This window comes from Lissotriton helveticus, chromosome 7 (genome assembly GCF_964261635.1).
Source record: "Lissotriton helveticus chromosome 7, aLisHel1.1, whole genome shotgun sequence".
Lineage (NCBI taxonomy): Eukaryota > Metazoa > Chordata > Amphibia > Caudata > Salamandridae > Lissotriton > Lissotriton helveticus.
Genome location: NC_136068.1, coordinates 265,995,925 through 266,017,834, shown reverse-complemented (window position 1 = coordinate 266,017,834; position 21,910 = coordinate 265,995,925). Strand labels below are relative to the sequence as shown.

General features: G+C 41.4%; 1 protein-coding gene across 1 annotated transcript in view; it reads left to right on the top strand.

Annotated features, from left to right (window-relative positions):
- ATP9A (ATPase phospholipid transporting 9A) overlaps positions 1–21,910 on the top strand; it is a 510,313-nt gene that overhangs the window by 214,246 nt on the left and 274,157 nt on the right. The window lies entirely within an intron of this gene.

Here is a 21,910-nt window from a genome sequence, read left to right as displayed (position 1 = left end):
CACCATAGCACCCTTACCCATACCTATTCTTTTGTATGTATAATCTGCCCCACTATACGCTAAACTACTTTGACCTATACATTGGCAACTCTTCTCCTATGTGCGCCCGTTCCTACCCCGTATTGCCTTCAACCGTAGCTCCTCACACCCTAGCACTGTAACGCATTTATTATAGAGACTTCTAGCTGCAGATTCCATGCCTTTTCATTATCACCCAGGTTTCAAAATGAATCCAGAAACTTTTCAGCGGTACCTCAACGCTGTCAGGTGGCACTGTGAGGCTCAACACAGATGCCGTTACACTCTGGAAATGACATGCTAAGCTCATATAGGTGGCACCTACCTATATCCGTACACTTCCACCCTCCAGTCTTCATTACGCCTATAGATACTTTTTCTACTTGCCTTTCCTGTGCTATTTGATTTTCCCTTTTACTGGTCTTGTTGCATTTGCGCAGTTTGTTGGAAAATAAAGGTTTTCTGCATTTTGTGTATGTGAGGTAGGGGAGGTAGCATCATGATCCACTTAAGGCTTTGCCTTTCCTGAATCATGGCAGCTCGCCACACAAGTCAGTGGTAATACACAGATAATTACACTCTGTACATCTGTATACGTACTGCATATTACTTGTTTTGGTCGTTTTATTGCTCAATACGCAGTGATAAACAAAATCCAAAATTTCACAGGACCTTGTGAAATATGGGAAACATTTCAGGGGCCCTTGTGGAATGTGAGTTTCATCACCATACTGATAGTCACAAATCAACTTCAACAATTGTGCCCTTCTACTGGTGACTTTTTACAAACCGAGCAACAAGTATTTTTCTGAATTTATTCATTCTTTGTTCAAGTTCTGTTTATTGAATTATCAGAAGAATATTGCAGTGTAAATGCAATTCCAAAGAGGAAGACCTTCAGTAGACAGTTGCATTGAGTTAGTAGTACATAAAAACGTTATGCTAATGCATCTGCACTATTGCCCGAGTCGTCGGCAAAGACGGAAGTCTAAAGTATAGAAATCACTCCGATGAGGAGGCGTAGTAGAGTCTGAGCGAAGGCCTGCATAATGTAGGCTCTTGATGATGCGTGTCTATGTGAAGGGCAAGATGGATAAATTAACAATAACTGGGAGTAGGGAAAGAGGGGACGGGGGATCTGGGAGATCCCCAGTTGATCACTCATGTGTACCAAGTCATGTATAATGAAGAGGGAAGGGAGTGTCGCTTAAAAGGAAAGTGAGTGTTAGTGAGTCTCAAAAAAGGGGAACAAAGGGGTGGGGTTGTACCCTAAACTAATTTGTCAATTAGGTAAAGAGCACCCAATCTGGGAGACTGGAAGCACAGATATTCCAAGTGGTACATATACTTGATAAGGGGTGTGCAGCGGCGTAGGAATTTCTTGTGCAATGGTATGCTCATTATGCCACTGCAGTCAAGCTATCCTGGCTGATGACGGCAGATAGCCGGTCCTAGGATGCTTGATTCTAGTCCAGGGAAGACATGGCTTGGCATTTCGGGCTGGACTGTTCCCATGAGGCACAGGGTCAAGACTGATTTGCATATGGCCATGTCTGAACTGGGGTGGCGTGGTGATCAAAATAACGATGGATTAAACCCAGATGCGTGACTTGGGGTGAATGTTTTGTCAATGTTCAACAATCCGTCCATCACCTTGTGTGTTTTGCCATGGCAATGGTATGCCAAAGTTGTGTGAACCAGAATGCTGCTGAGGGGTCGAGGGGTGATCTCCAGGCCTGGGCTATAATCTGTTTTGCCGCGCAGTCATGTGGCGCACCAGATACCAGTCTGCATGGGTCATGGTGGTCAATGATGTGAGGTGGATGCCCAGGTTAATACCATAGTAATCTTCTGATATGGGGTATCCCAAGGTGCTCTTAATATGACTTACAAATGATTTTTAAGGAGGGACATGCCCACCATATGTGATGGAAGTTGTCCACTGATGCACTACAGTGCAAACGTGAAGCAGAAGTGACAGGAAACCCGGTGTAGAGACGGGCTGGGGTATTAAACTATTAATTCTGAACTACTTAATTAGGTATTTTGTTTCAACTTTTTTCCTACAAACAGCCTTACCGTATAGTGTAGTTTTAAACTTGGAGTTTTTAATAAACATGTTCCTGTTTAGTAAAAATATATTTGAACTAAGTGCTGACAATGAGCATGTAATATAAAATCTAGCTGGTGAGCAGTGTATAATGTTCCTACCTTGCCATTTTGCATTTCTTGCACTATTTACCAATCTATCGACCTTTTGGCCTTGCGGTTCACAGTGTCTCCAGAACATTGGTCAGTAAGCCAGTATGTGAACTTTCTATTGATGGTTATATCTATGTAGAGGATACATAATAGGTAACTATGTAATATTGCCCAAATTTCGTTCAAGGGACCCTGCTGATAACATAAACCTTAATGTCGAGTGCTGAGTTGTTTGTAAATGTCTACTGACTACCCAAATTGAACCACATTATACATGTTACTTTTAGGTATTTTTCTAATTGTTTGTTTATTTTGGGGTAGAGAACTTGTAAAGGTGTTTTTCAATCAGAAAAATGTTTATTGAAAATGCATAGTAAAATACTGAACTATACTGTTTCTACAGTGCTTAACGGTGCAGTAAATCTAGAATATTAAGAAAAGTTTTTTTTTAAAACCATTGTATTCGTAGAATAGAGTGATTTTGAAGATGTTCTTTACAAGATGTAGCGGACAATGGTCATTGATTGGAATTTGTAATTTTTGTTTTCCTTTAGTGAACAGATTATTGCTAAAACAATAGGCATTGATCAGGGACAATGGCTACTACGTTTAATACATAATTATGGGTTTGCCACAGAATATGCAATTTTCAACAAAATGTCGTTTTTGGTTCAAAGGGCTCAAAATAATGCTGCCGATAATGTATCCCATTAGACAGCATAATTTGTCTCTTCTCTGTACATAATGTAGATAATGGTGCTGCATAATATGTTCCTCTATTGCATCATAATCACAGTGACCCTGAAAATAGCAAAGCTCATCAGAGTGGTTCAGGGGCTTCATTATGAGGACAAAAGCCATATTTCACAGAGGCTCATGAAATATTTTCTATATTTCATGGGCCTCAATGATAAAAGGCTTTTATATCACTGCATTTTGAGCACTAAAAGCACCCCAACATGTAACATATAGCATATATGCAGACGTGCAAAGTGTAACTTGCTATTTATTTCTACTTCCAAGTATGGGAATGGACCAAGGGTCACAGGAGAGGTGCTCCCTCGAAGAAATCATGACACCCCTCCTTAAATAATGGTGATAAATTGTATGTTGCACTCTGCATAACTGTTTACATGGTTTATGCCATGGCCTTTTCCATGTATTTCTTAAAATGTAAATTGTAAATTGATACTTGTATAGCGCACTACTCACCCGCAAGGGTCTCACGGCGCTTGTACGAATACCGCTGTGGAACCCACCCTGGCTTTCCCTGTGAGGTGTCCACTCCTGGACAGGCACCCCCGAGGTGGAGGCCAGGCATCCTTAGCGTTGTGGGGGCCGTTGTGGAGATTAAGCAAGCTATTGCCCAGAGTTGCAGAGTGGGACTCCATGATTGGAATAGGCACCGAGGCGAGAATTATCAGGTCCGTGGAATTTTTGAGCCCAAGACCCGCCGAGGCGGGGAATTGAACCCTGGTCCCGGGCTAGACCTCTGCATCAGGGTCTGCCGCTCTAACCATTGAGCCACACTTAGAAAGTTATATTTAACCAAAATCAAGGTTCAAAGTATTACATTTGTATTGCAACGAGGGAAAATTAATTATTTATTTAATCTTCCCTCATCATTATCCGTCGAAATCCCACCCCCACCCGGCCCCTCCACTCTTACCTGTACCGGCCACGTATGAGTACTAGGGAAAAACAAAATTAGAATAATCATGGCACATGCTAGAATTTTACAGCGAACAGCCGTATAATTATGCTACATTGCATAAGGACTTTATTTCAGGAATTTTGCAGAAGAGTAACACGAAATAACTGAACTTATGCAAACTACGCCTGTGTAAAATCAAATTCTGCTGAGGCCAAATAAATATTATATTTATAATTTAGAGCATATTATATTGTAAGGCCACAAAGCACATGGTAATCTTAGAAGAGCTCATCATTTCAGTTTATTAGTAAACCAAGATTAGTGATATTCTTCCCTCTAGTGGACAAACACTAATTTCCTGATGCATTCATTTTATCTATCAAAACTCTTCAAACTGGATTGATAGAACGTCCCTAAAACTTATGTAGCAAAAAAAAAAAAAATGGCTGAAAGGAATTGCAATAGATTTTGCAACACGTCTGAACTTTACTTGGAAAGTGTAGTTTTGTGATTTGGTGTAAATCCATATAGCTGTTTTTGAGAAATTAGCATTTAAAGAGGAGTTCGGGTTGTTTATGAAGAGGTTAAAAAGTTAGGTACATCTAGACTGTTTGTGTCGAAATATGCTCTGACTGGCCACTTTAAAGGGGACTAGTCAGTCCTGATTGAATGGCTGCAATATGTTGCGGCAGCCGTTACATTGCTCAGGAACAAGATCCTGAATGAAATGAAATGTATGTAGTGAAAGCCTTTTTTTGAGTGCCAAAAAATGAAGCAGATATAAAAAGTTGCAGAATAACTTTAACGAGGTATGTTTGTAGCAACCCTGAGAAGGTCAGAAAACTCTTTGTTTAGATGAAAACTGTTGGTTAGACATATGGAGTTTTGAGGAACTGGAAGTTGCCATGTACCAGCACCAGTTTCATAAGTGACGACACTTGAAAATCTGTTCCATCACTATGTAAGTGGGAGGACTTACCCATCTAGTGGTAGGTCTCCCTACTGATTAGGGAAATGGAGTGCCCCACCAATGCATGGCAGCAGTGGATGTAGGCTCGCTCTTGTGAAAAAAGAAAAACGAAAAGAAGATTTCCCATCACCAGCACCAGTGGACAATAGGTAAGAGTACTGTTTGCACGGTGGCAACTAAATCCCCTCCTAACCCATCTGCACACTTCTACAACTCATTTGCCGGAACGCACACATCTACTACCAACAACAACCGTCCAACTCTCTGTAACATGTTAGCCATGAAACTCACGAACACCTACATTTATACACTCTTGACTTTGAATCCAAAATTAATTAATTTCAAACACAAATAGTCTTAAGTGCTATGCATAACATAGTGCAACCTTGAGTACACTAAACCAATTGACAGTTTCTAACATTAAGTCTAACGTTCTCTTTCGATCTAAATTAAAACTACACTAATGCATGAAATAGCTTTCACCTGATCCAACTAGACACCAAGCTGACCACTAACCTTGGAATAGTGTGCACTTAAGTGCTTCATGATGGGTAGTTAGCACTATATAAATGCAGCTACAATAAAATATCATACAGTAGCCTTTCCATAGGCAACGATGAAGAGACGGTCATCGGTCAGGATTAGACCAACCTTATGCTGGCCTTATTCTGATTCTTTAGTGTTTTGTGGGGGCTTCAGCAAGATTACCTAATATCAGCTGGCATGGTATAGGCCTCAGGTGGCTCCTCCCAGCACTGCAGTGACAAAAATGGCCAGAGAAGCAGGAAAATGGAAAGTGTATCCATTCTTCTTCACTTGTCTATATCAGAAAGAGATTGCATTGTACAGTCCAAGCATCATCGTCTGGCAAAACATTTCGTTCCCCGCATGTGCAAGCTCATCAGTGCAATTGGTAGAAGATATTGTATCTTCCCACTGTATCGCAAAGTTTAGCTAGCACGCTGCATAAACTTATTTTTAGGGTGCTTCCTCCTGATGTTTCATTTGTAAAAAATAAGTTCCAGAGCTCTCGTCAGGAGGCTACTTCAGCGTGCACCACACATTACCCTTGCGATGCTACCAATGTCAGTAACAGCACAACTACAAGTGTTACAGTTCAGACTATTTCAGGCCCCCAAGCTGTAAGAATGGCTTAGGTGGCAGGTAATTGTCATTTTTATTGTATAGTCAATTAATAATTAACTGTTTTTAGGGTCATCTAAAAATTAGCCAGACAGCGCCACCTTGTGACAGACTGTCACAAGCGCTGGTGTTGACAATGAAGTACCGTAAAACACCAGCTCAAATTAAGCACTGTGCCCTCCACACCTACAATGTCTTGCAGTAAGTATCCTGGGAGTGTTGGGGACAGAGCCGAAGTTCTGCTGGGACTGTGTGAAATCAGTTGCAGGGGGAAGTTTCTTTTTGTATAACTGTTTCAATGCATAGCTCAATATTTTTAAGATGTGATCTTTATTAGTTAGATGTTTTGAAGCCCTGCAGCATTAGAAGGTACCATTTTTTTAACCATTATTATATTCAGTACCCTTTTACTTTAGGAAGGTGCATAGAAAATCCAGCAAATTTGTGTGCAAATCTCAGTCTTTAGATATGCCGCTGTTTTTTATTTTACAGGCCCTCCTATAACATAAAACTTGAAGTAACCTTGTACACATAGTTATTAGTGACACATGCAAGTGGTCATCCTATCTGGTTCTTTTTTAGACTACCAGAGAGATTTCTTAATCTAATTTGGTGTCATTTGCATTTAAAATTGCTAAAATGCGTCCTCATAATTTGAGCATAGTCTATGCATATAAACTTCAAAAGTAAGTTTAAAATGAGCAGGGATACTTTTGTTAGTCATTTTCAGTTTTAAAATGAAAACAGTCAAGTTCCTTATTATTGATAAGTACTGAAATTTGTATAAGAAGGTTGCACATAATTTTGGGAGGAATTGTGAAATCACTTTCTGTTGATAACCTAGAATTGAGGCCTAGACATCCACTTCTTACTCCTCTTCAGCAGCAGCTTCTAAACATGCAACCCATCACACCTCTGAAATTCTCAGGCAGCGCCCTCCAGCGGTTTAACACATTTTTCCCCTCATTTCCCGTGACTGTTAAAAATTTGGATTTACAACTTTATTGCATTAGAAGCATCAGCCCTGCAAAAGGTAGAAATGTAAATCAAGTAATTATCTTTGATTCACTTTTCCAGTAGACGTCGTCGTGCTATATAATCGATTTCCTATTTATTTACAGTGGAATGACTTAGCTTGTTATTACTGATAAAACTTCCCATGCAACCTACCAATCTCTATGGGTATTGATGCTATTGTTTCTACATCGAAGTGCTTTGTTCTGTCTGTCTTCGTTTCAGAACTGCCTCTCATGCAGTTCCTCGTCTCTTGTAGTTTTCTCCTCCTCCCATTGGCTTCAGTGCCTTTTCAAAAGAGCGTTGTCTCTCTAGGCATTCAAGAACAAATCGCTTTTTTCCAAGTTGATCTAAGCTTGCTGGTTGGAGAATTTCCACTTGGGCAGTCTTGGAAAAAACAAAAATCCTAATTTTGTTAGGCAATCTCTTTACTTTCTATTTAATTTTTTACCTATATAATTATTCCTTTCTCACTCTGAAAGCCATGCAGACAACTTTTAACATAGGGTCTTCCTATGTGGCGTAGTCTAGCAAGGATGCCATGGGCCCTTGTGTAAGGAAGGAAACTGGCCACTCTGACTGCTGTTGGAGTAGTAAAATTCAAAATGTTCAGGGTTCAATTGACCCATTAGGAAACGGGGCTTTGATGTCACTGCATCTGCTGCACAAGAGGTACATCCCTGCTGGTTTGTCGCTCTCTGGAGCAACTGGGTTAGACTTCACTTCACAGCAAGTGTCCACGCGTAACTTATTTTCCTCTGTGTCTAGGGCCATCTATTTGGCAATGAAGAAGTAATTGTCTGGGTTCATTACCCACTGTGAGAAGCCAATTTTCCAGGTATTTCTCTCCGTCACTTTATTCTGCCTAAAAGGCAAATACTCCGTCTCGGCTCTGATGCTACATGCACCTTCAATAACTATTATTGCCTGCATTTATAGAATATAAAGTACCAAATAAAGGTCTCTAGGTCATTATTTTCCTGTAATGTACTCACAAGTGCAAAAAAACATTTTTCTTTATATAAAAAAGTCCAGAAGTGAAGAAGCATGAACAGTCGTAGAAACTGATTCCATCCTCGGACGCTCAGATCTAAGACCATTATTTCCTCTTCCCATTAGTACAACTTGGGGAATATAAAAACACATTTGGGGAAAGTTCGGGGCAATATGCAGGGGTGAAAAAGGAATGACTTCTTTCTTTTCGAACAAAATGCAGTTAATAGATCTAGCATGAAAAACATAATTGTGTTGGGATATGCCCTACAATCAGGTGTACAGCAGCCTTCTGAGCCAGTTGCAATCTTTGAACAATGTTGATCTGTGAGAAAGAAAATCAAATAGAGTTTCAACTTAGACGCTGAAAGAAACATCTTACATAACAACCTTAACATGAAAGACAAATACAACATTGAATCCAAGTTAATGGGCATATTTTTAACCTTCTCTCTGGCATATAGGCGCAGATTGGAGTGGCGCATGTACCTAGCTCTAAGTTACAGTTAATGTAGTGTAGCATATGAGGTGACACTACTGTGGGAAATACGCGACTTGCAGTAATTTTAAGGTGCTGCATAATTAAAAATGTAACTCATAACTATGACATAATAAGTTGAAGGTGGTGCGTAAATTATAAATGTAAGTGAAACTTTAGAATTTCTAATGTTTCAAGTTGGGTTTGTATAGAAAAAAATACGTTTTCCTAACTATAACTTATCATTTTTTTTGTTTAGTTCAAAAAAGACTTTATTAGTCAAAAATGCAAGGTATCAGTTAGCAGTACATGAAAAATTGAGGGATAACAAAAAGAAGTGGGGAGGAAAACAAAGGCAATCAGGAAATGTGATGCAATAAATTCAATGACATGAGCAAATCATGGCTAATAAGTATAACAAGGGTAATACAACTGTAATACATGCAATCAAGTAGAAATATGTAAATAACAAATGATGATGAGGAGAAAAAGGAAATGCAAAGGGTATTCAGTGCGGTTTAGGAACTTCTTGTTGGGTTGGCTGTGGACAAAATGAACGGAGAGCACAATTATCTAGATACAATGTAACAGGAAGCCATAATTCTGCACGCTTCGCAGCCATGCGAATAGGGAAAACAAAAGCAGTATCCAGCCTATGATTATGGCAAACATTATACCACCATGCCTTGAAGGAAATGTTGGATGAAGCCTTCCAATTAATAGTAATTTGTTGGAATGCACCAGCCAACAATAAATCAACAATACGAGCATCAAGATCAACATCTGCCCAACAAGGCGAAAGGCTACCCAAGAAAATGTGAGCAGGGGAGAAGATGATGCGAGTATTAAAAATCACATTAATTTGAGTCCAAACTTGTATCCAAAAATCATGTACAGGTTTACAAAGAAACAACATGTGGAAAAGGGTGGCCTTTGAGGAGGAGCAAGACCAGCAAACATCTGGAGTAGTGGAAAACCTCTTATTAAGGGTAAAGGGCGTGAGGAGCAGCCTATTATAAATGAAGAATAAAGACTGTGTTAGGGACGCCGCTCTAGACGACTTACGAAGCTTAGTCCATATCTTGTCCCATATGGATATAGGCCAAGAAGTGTCGAGGTCATGCTCCCATTGCTCCCCTACCTTGGACTTGGCCCGAACAGACTCATGGGCATGAAGGTGCTTGTACAGAGTGGAAGCTTTGGGAGTAGTGCGTAGGAGTGAATGAAGTCGTGCAATAGGTGAGGGAGAAGAGGAAGGTGCCTGTGCCTGCAGGAGCCGGGTATACGTAGTCATCACTGCTGTTTTAAGTAAAAGATATTTAGGAGCAAAAGATGAAGGTAAATCAAAAGAGGAGCAAAGAGTCGAGAATGACATGAAGGTGGAGCCTGAAAATAATTCCGAAATCCAAACTAACCCCCTATGCCTCCAGGACTTCCAATAAAAGGGTCTGTGATGAATTAGGAGATGTATGTTATGCCAAATGGTGGAAGACAGGAAATCAGCAATAGTAACAGGAGGGGGGTGTAGAGGAGAGGAGTTTAGTGGTATATTTATGAATGGGAGTGGGGAGTGAAGGAGGCCTACGGTAAAAAAGAGAGCAATTCAGCGAAAGAGAAGGGAGAGAGGAAAAGGCGCTCAACCTTAGCCCATAGAGGACATGGAGATGTGGGATCCTGCAACCAAAAGGAAGCTTGACGCAATAAAAAGGCTTTCTGGTAGGCTGGGAAGTCTGGAAAATTCACTCCGCCTTCAGAAGCGGGCAAATCAGTCTAGCAAGGGACATCCTGGGTTTTTTGTTGTTCCACAAAAAGGAAGACAAGACTGTGTTGATTTTTTTAAAGAATTTGGAGGGAATGGGCACAGGAATGTTAGAAATGGTATAAAGGATTACGGGAGACAGCATCATTTTAATGGTGTCAAGGCGACCCCACCAAGATAAATAATGAGGGTGCCATCTAGTCGCTAAATCTGATACTTTTTGAACACATTTATTAAGGCAAAGGAAGACAGTATCGGAGATGGAAGGAGTATGTGTAGGCCCAAATACTTAATATGCAAGGGACTCCAGGTGAAATTGGAAGCACTAAAGTCAGGTTTAAAAGTGAACTTTGTGAGGGGTAGGATCTTGCATTTGTCGTTGTTAAGTTTATAACCCGAAATTAATGAGTAACTCCGCACTTCCTCCAAGAAAGCTGGAATTGAATCCATGGGATTGGAAAGAGTAGAATGTCGTCTGCATAGGCAGCAAGTTTAATATGAGAGTCCCCAGTTTGAAAACTATGAATGTTAGGATTTTGGCGAAGTTTGGAGAGAAAGGTTTCAACGCTAAATTAAAGAGAAAAGGGGAAAGGGGGCATCCCTGGCGAACACCCCTACCGTCATCAAAGAAAGAGGAAACCTGACCATTTCCTCAAACCGCCGCTCGTGGGCTGGAATATAGGAGAGAAACCAAGGAAAGGAGTTTAGACCGAAGCCAAACCAATCTAAAGTATGGAAAAGGTAAGGCCACTCAACCCTATCAAACGCATTTTCGGCATCCAAGGCGATCGCTGCAAGAGGGTGCTGGAAACGTGAGGACTTTGATAAAATATTAAACAGTAGTCTGGTGTTGTCAGTTCTATAACGACCCTTAACGAAACCGGACTGTTCCTCACCTAGGAGGTTAGGAAGGAAAAGGTCAAGTCGAGCAGCTAGAGACTTGGCAAATATCTTGTAATCGATATTCACGAGGGATATGGGTCTGCAATTCTTGCAGTATTTGGCATCTTTTCCATCTTTGGGTATCAGGCAAATGTGGGCATCGGAAAAGGATCCAGAGGAATTCCCAAGGGCAGTGAATGAGCCTAGGAGAGAGTGGAGTTTTGGAATAAGAAACTTGGAGAAATGAAGGTAAAACTCCACAGTAAAACCATCTGGCCCAGGGGCTTTGTTCAATTTAAGATGTTGAAGTGCAGTAAGTAATTCCTTTTGAGAAATATCAGATTCTAAATGAGTCAAATCAAGAGGAAAGTGTTCGGGTTTCTGGATGGTGGAGAAAAAATGTGTGAGGGAGTGGAGAGAGGGTTGGGTTTCAGAGGAGTACAAGGTCTTGTGAAAAAGGGAAAACTCAGTGAGAATATCAGCATCTTTGTACTGGAGAACAGAATTAGCATCATAAATGGATTCGATGTTCAGCTTATCATGCTTAACCTTTAGGTAATTGGCAAGAAGTTTCCCAGCTTTGTTTCTACCCCCATTTCTACCCCCATAGAACTTGGCACTAGACTTTAACAAATACAAAGAGGCATCTTCTGTGGATTTTTGATTAAACTTCATCTTAGCAGCCACAAGAGCAGTCAGACTGTCCTGCGAATGCGAGGTAAAATAGGCATGCTCCAGTCTCTTAATGTCACTAAGGAGAGTCCCAGTAAATTTGCGAGCAGCTTTACGTTTCTTTGCCACAAAAGTAATAATGAAGTCTCGTGCTGCTGCTTTAAATGCGTCCCAAATAGTGTGAGTTGGGAGAGAGGGAGTATCGTTAAGTATAAAAAATTCATCAGAGAAAGGCAAAAAAGAAGCAGTAAACTTGGGATCTAAGAGGAGAGAATTGTTGAAGCGCCATCTCTTAGGGCCAGCAGATTTAGGGAGTATATCTATTCCAATCAAAACCGGAGCATGATCCGAGAGTAAAATCGGACCAATTTCAGCAGTATTGAGGGTCTGGGCGATATGATGGGAAACAAAAATATAGTCAATACGAGACTGGGAATGGTGTAAGGGAGAGTAAAAAGTTAACTCCTTTAATGTCGGATTGCAAAGACGCCATGCGTCAATGAGCTTATGTTGGGAAATGCTTTGGGTGAAGAGCTTGTGGGATTTGTTAGGGATGTAATGGGCAGTGGAATTCCTGTCCACAAAGGGATCCAAAGGATGATTGCAATTGCCAGCAAGGATAAAGTTATCATCCATGAATCGGGTAATATGTTGGGATAGCTCGGCCCAGAAGAGAGGTTCGCCTCCAGTTGGAGCATAGACATTGAGAAAAGAGACTGGAACACCCCTGAGAGATAACTTGACAAATGTCCATCTGCCGTTAACATCCGATTCCTGAGAAATAATCGTGAGGGGAAGCGATTTGCGACACAAAATAGCGACACCATTACGCTTACCATCTCCTTGCGAGTAAAAAACCTCACCCACCCATCCTCTTTTAAGTTTTGCAGATTCAGTATCAGAGAGGTGAGTTTCCTGTAGGAAAGCTACATCAACGTTCAACCTGGCTAAATGGGACGGAATACGCTGACGTTTGATTGGAGAATTAATACCCTTAACATTCCATGAGATTACATTCAAAGACATGTCATAAAAAGTAAAACATAATTAATAACATAACAAAATTGGAGAAAAAGCTCATGAAAAAGTAATGGGAATAAAGGAAAGAAATGCTCATCAAAATTAAAGAAGAGAAAAAAAGAAGAGAAAATGTCAAGTAGAAAGTAAGAAAAGGAAAGGAGAGGGAGAGAAGAATAAAGAGGAGAAGGCAAAACACTAGATTGGAAAGAACAGAGATAGACAATCGAAAACAGGAAAGACAAAATAAAAGGGAAAAAGAGCAAGTCAAAACAAGGAACATAGGGAGAAGGTAGAGGAGAAACATACCTACAAAGGAAAGAATGAGAAGGAACCGGGGGGGGGGTGTTTGTGGCCACACGGGCAAGGCAACACATCCAGGGTCCGCTCGACGAGGAACCAGGGAGACAACTTCAAATGAGTAAAGACTTCCTGTGTGGATAGAAAAGGAGAACAGGAAAGTGAACTATAGACACAAGTCAAACCTGAGACAAAAACAACAATGAACATCAATAAAGCTGAAACAAGTAACACTGAAGTTAATAAAAAGGCCCTATAAACGAAGAGGGAACAAAATGTAGAAACATTATGAAAACAGGTAGGAGTACAGCTCAACCCGGGGCTGAGGAAGAAGGTCCAGAGGTGTCCATGGTAAAGGTCTTATGAGTGTTGATAAAGCTCTGCAGACGTACTGGATCCTCATAAGTGGTGGTTCTATTGTTGTAGGTGACTTTAAACAAACAGGGATGATATAGGCCGTATCTGGCACCCATCGAACGAAGATCTTCTCTCATACTCAGGAAGGCCTTCCGGCGATTCGCAGTGACTTTCGCATAATCCTGGGCAAAAAATAAAGTGGATCCAGACCATGTTAATTTGGGGAAAGATTTAGCAGCTGCCAGAACCTTTAGAAGATCAGTGTACTCCAGGAAGTAAAGGATGACACCTCTTGGTCGTTGTGAAGGGGAAGCTGATGAGGGGGGCGGCCCAGCCGATGAGCACGCTGAATATTGAGACTTGTACCCTCTGGCAGGCGGAGCAATTTAGGCAAAAAAGATTTGAAAAAGGCAAGGGAGTCTGAACCCTCAAGGCCCTCCGCCAAGCCGTAAACGTGGAGATTATTTCGCCTGTTCCTATTTTCCAACTCCTCCACCTGTTTCTGAAGGGTGGACACTTGGGAAGACAGATGAGTTACTGTAGAACAGGTTTCTTGGAGAGACGTAACTGAGTGTTCAACCGTGGAAACCCTTGAATCAATCTGTGACCAGTTCTCAGTAAGCGCTTGAAGCTTGACGTTGGTTTCCTCCATGAAGGGACGCAAGGTCCTAATTTCCTCCAGAAAAGGGCGAAAAGATCTTATCTCCTCCAGCAGGAGTTCCATGGAGACAGGCGAAGAAGGTTTAGGTGGTGAAGGAGGGTCTTTTTTTGGTCTCTTGACATTAGTTTTCCCGGTAGTCAGTTAAGATGGTTCCATTGCTGTGTCAGAGCCAGATGAAACAAGGGAATGCTCAAGTTTGGAGAAGGCTGAGAAGACCCTGGAATTCTTCACAAAAGAACCTTGGTTGAATGAGGCAAGGTTGACATGGACTTAATCCTTCCCATAAATGAGAAGGAGGATGCAACAGTCACAAAGGATATGCCAAATGTTCAAAACAATAAATAGTGTCACTTAGAAGATCTCAGCAGGTACGAAAAAAAAATACAAAAAATGTTGGTAGCGTGAAGTAAAGGTAGAGGGTATCCTCAAATAAAGTCAATTAGTAGAAGTACCAGCCACTCACTAAGGCCAGGCAGATGACAAAGCGGAGCTAGAATGCACAAAGTAAGGTGCATACAACAGACCTGGACCTAGCAGAGGCAGGGATGAACATGTACATTAAGGCAAGCATGTAGAATTAGATGCGATAAGCCTCGGGGTGAAAAACGATGTAAAACGCAGATTGAGTATGCACATTGCACTGGAAACAAAGTGGAGCGCAGGAGGACTGAATTACGCCTGTTGAACATGCCCAGGAAAGGAGAAAGGCACGAAAGTAACAGCAGCAGCGATCAGTACCTTGAAATGCAGCTAAAACTCATCCAAAATCGACGAAAAAGCTGAGGCATCACATCATGCTGAAGAAGACAGTTGTAAATCACCTAATTGCCAGCAGGATTGAGACTAATGCCAGTTGCTATGTAGCATGCAGTAAACGTCGTTTAATTTCCAGAAAGCCCCAGGCGCCACATCCAAATGAAAAACGAGAGAACTTACAGTGCTCAAAATGGCGGTGGAGAGCCTCTATGAGGTGGAGCCAATTGAACCTGTCCGGAGGTAGAAGAGGCTTGCGGAGGTCAGAAAATGACATGGTTAAGAAAGTTCATGCCAAAAGAAGCAAAAATGATGCAGGAACGGGCTAAACCACATCAAGGGCTCCGGGCTTCAACGAACGGAGGAATGCGCAGCAAGCATCGCAACATGGCGGCCACGCTATCCGCCGAAACGGAGCAACTCACTTCGTCCAAATTCTCCGTCATGAAGTCAAGGAGAAGATTCTGGGACGTTGCGGCAATATCTTGAATCGCTCCGGCGGGTCAGCATATCGACCACACAGGAAAAGTCGAACTAGAAGTGGAGCGTCCCGTGGAACCGCTGTGGAGCCTCACCCCGGCCCCGCCATCACCGTCAGGCGCCAAGCCACGCCCCCAACTATAACTTATCCTTAACCTTTGTTTTTTCATGGAATTTCAATCGTTTTTTTTATTTGTAAATATTTTTGGGGTGAAAATTATAGATTACTGTCATTGAGTGGAGTGTTATTTAGTGGAGAGTGTGGTACAGTACAATGGAGGAGAGTGTTATATAGTCTCCTGTCATACAGTTCAGTGTCATACAGTGGAGTAGCTTTTAATGTGGTACAATGGAGTGTTGTACAGGAAATAGGGTGTACTGGAGTGGTGTTGAGTGGAATGGCGTACAGTGGAATGGTGTACAAAGGAATAGTAAAGTGGTGTACAGTGAAGTGGCATACAGTGGGGGGGTATAGAGTGGGATAGCATAGAGTGCAGTGTCCTAACATACAGTTGTGTACAGCAGAATAGTTTAGAGTGTATGGCATACAGTGGAACAGCATAGATTGAAGCTGCATACACTGAAGTAGCGTAGCATGGAGTGGTGAGAATAGAGTGCATTAGAGTGGAGTGGTGTATAGTGGAACAGCATAGATTGGAGTGGCATAGATTGTAGTTGTGTATAGCATAGTGTGGAGTGGCGTACAGTTGAGTGGTGTACAGTGGAGTGAGGTACAGTGCAGTGGCATAAAGTCAAATATAATAGAGTAGACTGGTGTTGAGAGTAGTGGCAAGCCGGTAATTAAGCATGGACAGCTAGCAGGAGTTATTGCCAAAGATCTTCAATCATCTTATAGCATGCCAATAGCATCCGCTCTTCAGATCTATGAGGCAAAGGACTTGGGTTCTGCCCTTTATGAGGCGGAGCTGAGGGGCTTTGATAATATTGACAGGTTAACTAAATCAGAAAACACATTTTTATGAACTATTGCCCACTTGCCACCCAGTACACCTCTACAACCTTTGACCTTGGATATGGGCATAAAATGGGTTAAGGGTAAATGTATATTACGCCCGTTGTTGTTTGCGAGACACCTTTGGTCAACTCCAGAGTTGACTCATTTCACTACTGCACTCCAAGATGTAATTAAGTCTGAACATTTCCATAAGATTCATTGGCTTAATCATATTAAGCAGTCTTTTGCTTCCTTAGGACTAATTGAGCTAAGGGAGAACCCTCAGAAGTGCCCTATTCCTTCTAAGGAAACTATGAAGAGGCTTTACTGGGGAAAAATGTTGTCTGTTGAGGTTCACAAAGCTGCCAGCTGTACCCCCATTACGGAATTTCTTTTTTTAAATCATCATGGGCTTACTGAGCAGTTTGGGGACATTATCACAGTACCATCAGATAGAAAGCTGTATTTTCAATTCAGAGTGGGCACCCTACTGCTAAAAAATTTCACTTGCAAATGAGCAGTCGCAGAATCTTTGACTTGCCTTGCATGTAACTCCTGTAAGGAATCTATAGCCCATGTTTTTTTGTGTCCCGCGTATACATGTGCACATGCTCTTTGGTTTTTGCCCATATGTAAAGAACTAGGGACTAGAAGCCACAGCACTGCCTTTCATATTTTTGAAACAGACTCTTGCCCATTATTTGCTTGTGCTGTCGCTAAATTCTCGGGTGCCATGTGGCTGGTGCGTAGGAGGGCTATTTGTCCACAAATATGATTGCTCCTTACCACATTTTGTTTGCACTATCTCCCCTGTACTGATAGTGTTATGTTTCTGGTATTTTTAACGGATGTATGATGTTACAAAGCGATAATTTAGATCGCGGTACATTACATCGCTCTTTTTACAACGCAAGTTGTTACAACGACTTGCGCTGTAGGGCGCTGGACTTAGGAATAGTATGATTTGCTATTCCAACTCCAGCCTACGTACAGTAGGGGAGGTGTTGGAATAGTAAATCACACTATTCCTTAGTCTAGAGCACCCGCCAGTGCAAGTCGTGGTAACGACTTGCGTTGTAAAAGCAGCGATGTAAATGTATTGCGGTGTTTTGACCGCGTTGTTAAGGTCGTTTCCCTTTTTTAAAAGGTTTTTATATGAGTTGTGTTTTAATTTTTATATCACTTAATGCGTTTTATGTATTTATATTTGATTTATTCAGTGTTTTGCACATACTTTTATGGTTTTTGATAGTTGAAATAAAGTTATTTTGAACTTTAATTTACTGGTGTACAGTGGAGTGTTGTGCAGCAGAAAAGAGTGGAGTCGGGTAGAGTGGAATAGTATAGAGTGCAAAGGAGTACAGTAGAGTAAAGTGTAGTAAAGTTGTGAGCAGTGGAGAGAAGCACAGTGTAGTGCTGTACTGTGTAATATCCTAGACTGTAGTGGTGTAGAGTGGAGTGGCAATCAGTGGAATGGCGTAGATTGGAGTGTTGTACAGTATAATGCCATAGAGGGGAGGTTTTTCTTTTTTGGACTGGAGCAGGGTAAAGTGTTAGACTGTAGTGGCATATAGTGCAACAGCGTACTGTGGAGTGGCATAGAGTGGAGTGTTGTACAGTGGAGTGGCTTATAGTGAACTCTTGTAGAGTGTAGTGGTGCAGAGAGATGCTGTGTACAATGTAGTGGCTTATAGTGAAGTAGCGCGGAGTGGTGTGCAGTAGAATAACATTGAGTTTAGTGGCAAGCACTCTAGTGATATCTGCATTTTGGCTGTTCTGGTTTAGGGTCTTCCATATAGTAAAATATTAGATTCTATTGTTGTTCATTACCTACGACCACTTTATTTGAGTGGTAATAGGTAGAGAATTGTATTTATAATTTTCTATATATTTTATAGCAGTCTCACATAGGACTGTGTATCATTGCTCGAGCTCTTCTGTTATGGTTGGTTGTCCGATCCAGAAGGAGGACCAGGGAACATTTCTGTTTTTTTTTTTTTAAATATCTTTATTTTTCCATTTTTAACAGTAACATGCACATTGGTGGACAACAGCGACTCAATGCACAGGCACATTCATAGGCAGTGCAGGAGGAAATGTGATAATCAAAAATCAGTAGTAAATCCCAGGCATAGATGGATTCTCTGCATGGCTTATAGTTTCCCCTTCCTCTGTTGCAATTTGCCCATTCGAGAACCACTGAGCATCTTCCATGTGCCACTCAAATCAGACACTCTTCTGTGATAGTTGTTGGTTCCACTTTTCCATGGTTCGTTGTGACCTCACTCCCAACCATGTCGTCCGTCACATTCAAAACACCGGTTTGCATTTCCACTCCATTCTTCTCTTTCACTTAATGGCCGGAGCCTGGTACTAGGCCCTCATCCCACTGCAGAACCAGACTTGCCCATTTCTTCCATCGGCCGTTTCACTGGTGGGCCGGAACCTTTGGAGGACAGGTTTGAAGGCAGCTGTCACTTTCTCCAGATGCTTCACATATTCAAAAGATACATACGGTGTTTTGCAGGAGAGAGAGAGGAAAGATAGAAAGTGAGCAAAGAGAGAGAGGAAGAAAGAGACGGATGAGAGAGTAGGACGAAAGCGGGGCTGGGTTGAAATGTTGCCAGGGCTACTTTTGATACCAGTCCGGCACTGTCCGGCTGTATAGTGTCGTATTTATAGATTTTCGGTCTCCAGTGCTTAATTTGTAAAACAATAAGTGTCAGGGCTCAAATGTTTCCTCAAAAACCCACAGTCCGCAAAATCCCAGGGAGGGTGGGGTACTGCCGAATACCAAGTTTGCCTATTCTTGAGTTCACCTGACCTCATGTCTCTTTCATCCACAGACACCCCAGTCCCTTTGTTTGACTCTTGTAGGTTCTTTTACTTCCTGCTTTCTCTATTTCTCTCGGGTTTTCCATCTTAATCTTATTCTTTCTTTTGCCCAGTTGTGTTTTTTCTCTGTGTTGCCATAGGTGAAAATCTGATATGGAAATATATATAATAAATATATATAAGGAAATATAAATGCCCGCCCTCCAACAAAAAGTACTGATGGGCTCCATCTGCAACCACTGGCTCAAATTAAGCACTAAACCTGTGACTCCACCTCTGTCCTGTACGGTTGCGTAGTTTCCAGGGCGTGGGAATGACAAAAATAAGTATCTCACAATTTCTGCACCATTTTGGGCCCCACAGCCAGATGGTTTGACTTCTATTGCAGATTACTAATTTTGTGTATTCTGTATTATAGAGTGCACATTTTCACACCAGTCTTTTTTGTTGTTGCAGTTTTATATAGCGCAAACTCGGCCAGAAGGTACTGGAGCGCTTTTCATGAGCACCAGTTACATTACACAAGGACACATTCATTTTTGGTAGGCACGGGGAGATTGTGATTTGCCCAGAATCTCAGGAAGTTGAGCTGAGGCAGCGATTCGAACCTGGCCCTCCCACGCCAAAGTCTGCAGCTCTGGCCGTTAAGCCACATTCTCTGCATGAAATACAGGGGCGAATAGACGACCACTCACCCTGCCCTCTCGCACTCTTACTGCCTGCAGTCCAACACAGACTTGCTGTTACAACACCACTCCAATAGCGTGTTGGGTAAACCCACAATGTGTTTTATTTTGGTTTTTAACTAAAGAAAACATGGAGCTACTTTGGTTGAAAAATGTTACTGTTCTTTTCACCCTTAGACGGATACATCTTACGATTTTGGATCATCTTGAGGGAATAGTATTCTTTTTTCTTGTGGCATTAGAATTTCCTTCACCATTTAATCATCTAGATTTAAAGTAGGTGCTGAATATGTGTTATCCAGGTCAATTAAATTAGTTGAAAGAGATGTAGCGTGCTATAGCAGTACTTCAAAGAGAACTTGGAGAACAATTCCAGATATAAACCAGTGAAAATGCTTCATATGCCTAATTTCCGAAAGTAAATTCTCTTTGCTTATGTTGGTAATATTGATTCATTTAGACTGTAGTTCTGATTCATTGCCCTAATTATTGTTACCATGCTGTGCCCTTTGACCTGGAAGTGAAATTCATGTCCTCTTGACACCAGAGGTTAACAGAGCAGGAAGCAGGATCCCAACGTTGCCCTCCCTGTGACCACTTTAATTTAGTAATTGTATAATTGCAAGGGCTGTTGGTTGCCGCTACTAAAAATAGTAATAAACTTTACATGAAACCTTTATTTCGGGTTTGCCAAATAGTTTTGGGGTTTGCGTTTTGTAATCGTACCACACCATCTCTCTGAATGAACTGAAAGGCTACAACCTCCGGTTATGACTCCCAAATAAACAAATGAATGAAGTTCCAATTAATCTTTAATGTCAAATTGATCTATTTTTTTGTGTGAAAACGAGCATCTGAAAATCATAAACTTATCACTTTGTTTTATTATTTTCGTCACTGGCCTCTTAATGTTATGGGACAGCGGAGAGGGGATTTTGTATTCTTTAATTTTGCTTTTTAAACTCCATTAGCAGTTTTCGATTTTTATATGTGTTTGCCATATTTACAGTTGAAGATCCTATTTCAGAGAAAGAAACTGAAATACTAAGAATTGAGAAATGAAGCTAAAGCATACACATTGATTGCAAGTAATGATGAATTGTGGTGATCGTCCTTCCTAAAACATAGTTAGTCAGTCAGTCAAGAGTTCTTTATTTCGATTAATAAAAATCATAAAAGAAGACAATATAGGAAAAACAGGCCTCCGCACAAGTAGAGATCTAAAGTGACAATGTGCAATCAATTCTTAAAATTCTTGTATATATACAAATTACGTTGTTTAAAATACATCATGTCGAATATCAAAGTTTAAAAATTTAAAAATTTAGAAAGAAATCCTCATCCAATGGTTTACCGGACATTATAAAAGACACAAACAATCAAAACAAGTTATAGCCATGGGCCTAAATGGACCCTCAGGGATGGATGCAGTTTAAGGGGGTCTTCTTTTGTTTATCCGGGCTGCGGCCACCAGAAAACTCGCAACACTACACGTGACCCGGACAGAACTGAGCATTTGTAGGTGCATAAGGGCGGGCCTTACTTGTATAAACCCAGTTTCCCGTAGGATTGGTTTTAAATATTTTTTACGCGCCTCCAAGTAGCGTTCACGGAACATAACCAAATGGAGGGTGTCCTGAACGGAAAAACTGTCACAAGAGCATGGTGGTGCATCTTCAGGTTTCCCCCACTTAGGAAATATGCCCAACGTGAAGTGGATGAGGTTGAACCTGAATCTGAGCAACAGAAAGCGATGGAAGGGTTTGGTAACATACGTCAGGTAAGGTTCGATAGATGGCGAGGTTAGTAAGCCATAAGACCTTCTGACAAGAGGTTTTCTGAGTTCCTCTTCCTGCCTCTCCGCCTCCAGCAACCTGAGGAAAATGTTTGATCCACCCTATGTCCTCCCTCTTAATGCCCTGTGGTGAAGAATACAAATCTGGTCGTCCCAACCTGTCGCATGCCGCTCTAACATACGACAGCCATGGGACCCTCTCTGCCTTCTCCAGGGCGACACAGTCCTTCAGGATCAGGTGGTTGAGAGTGATCTCCTCATTAAGCCAGGTTTTTGCCCAGCAAAT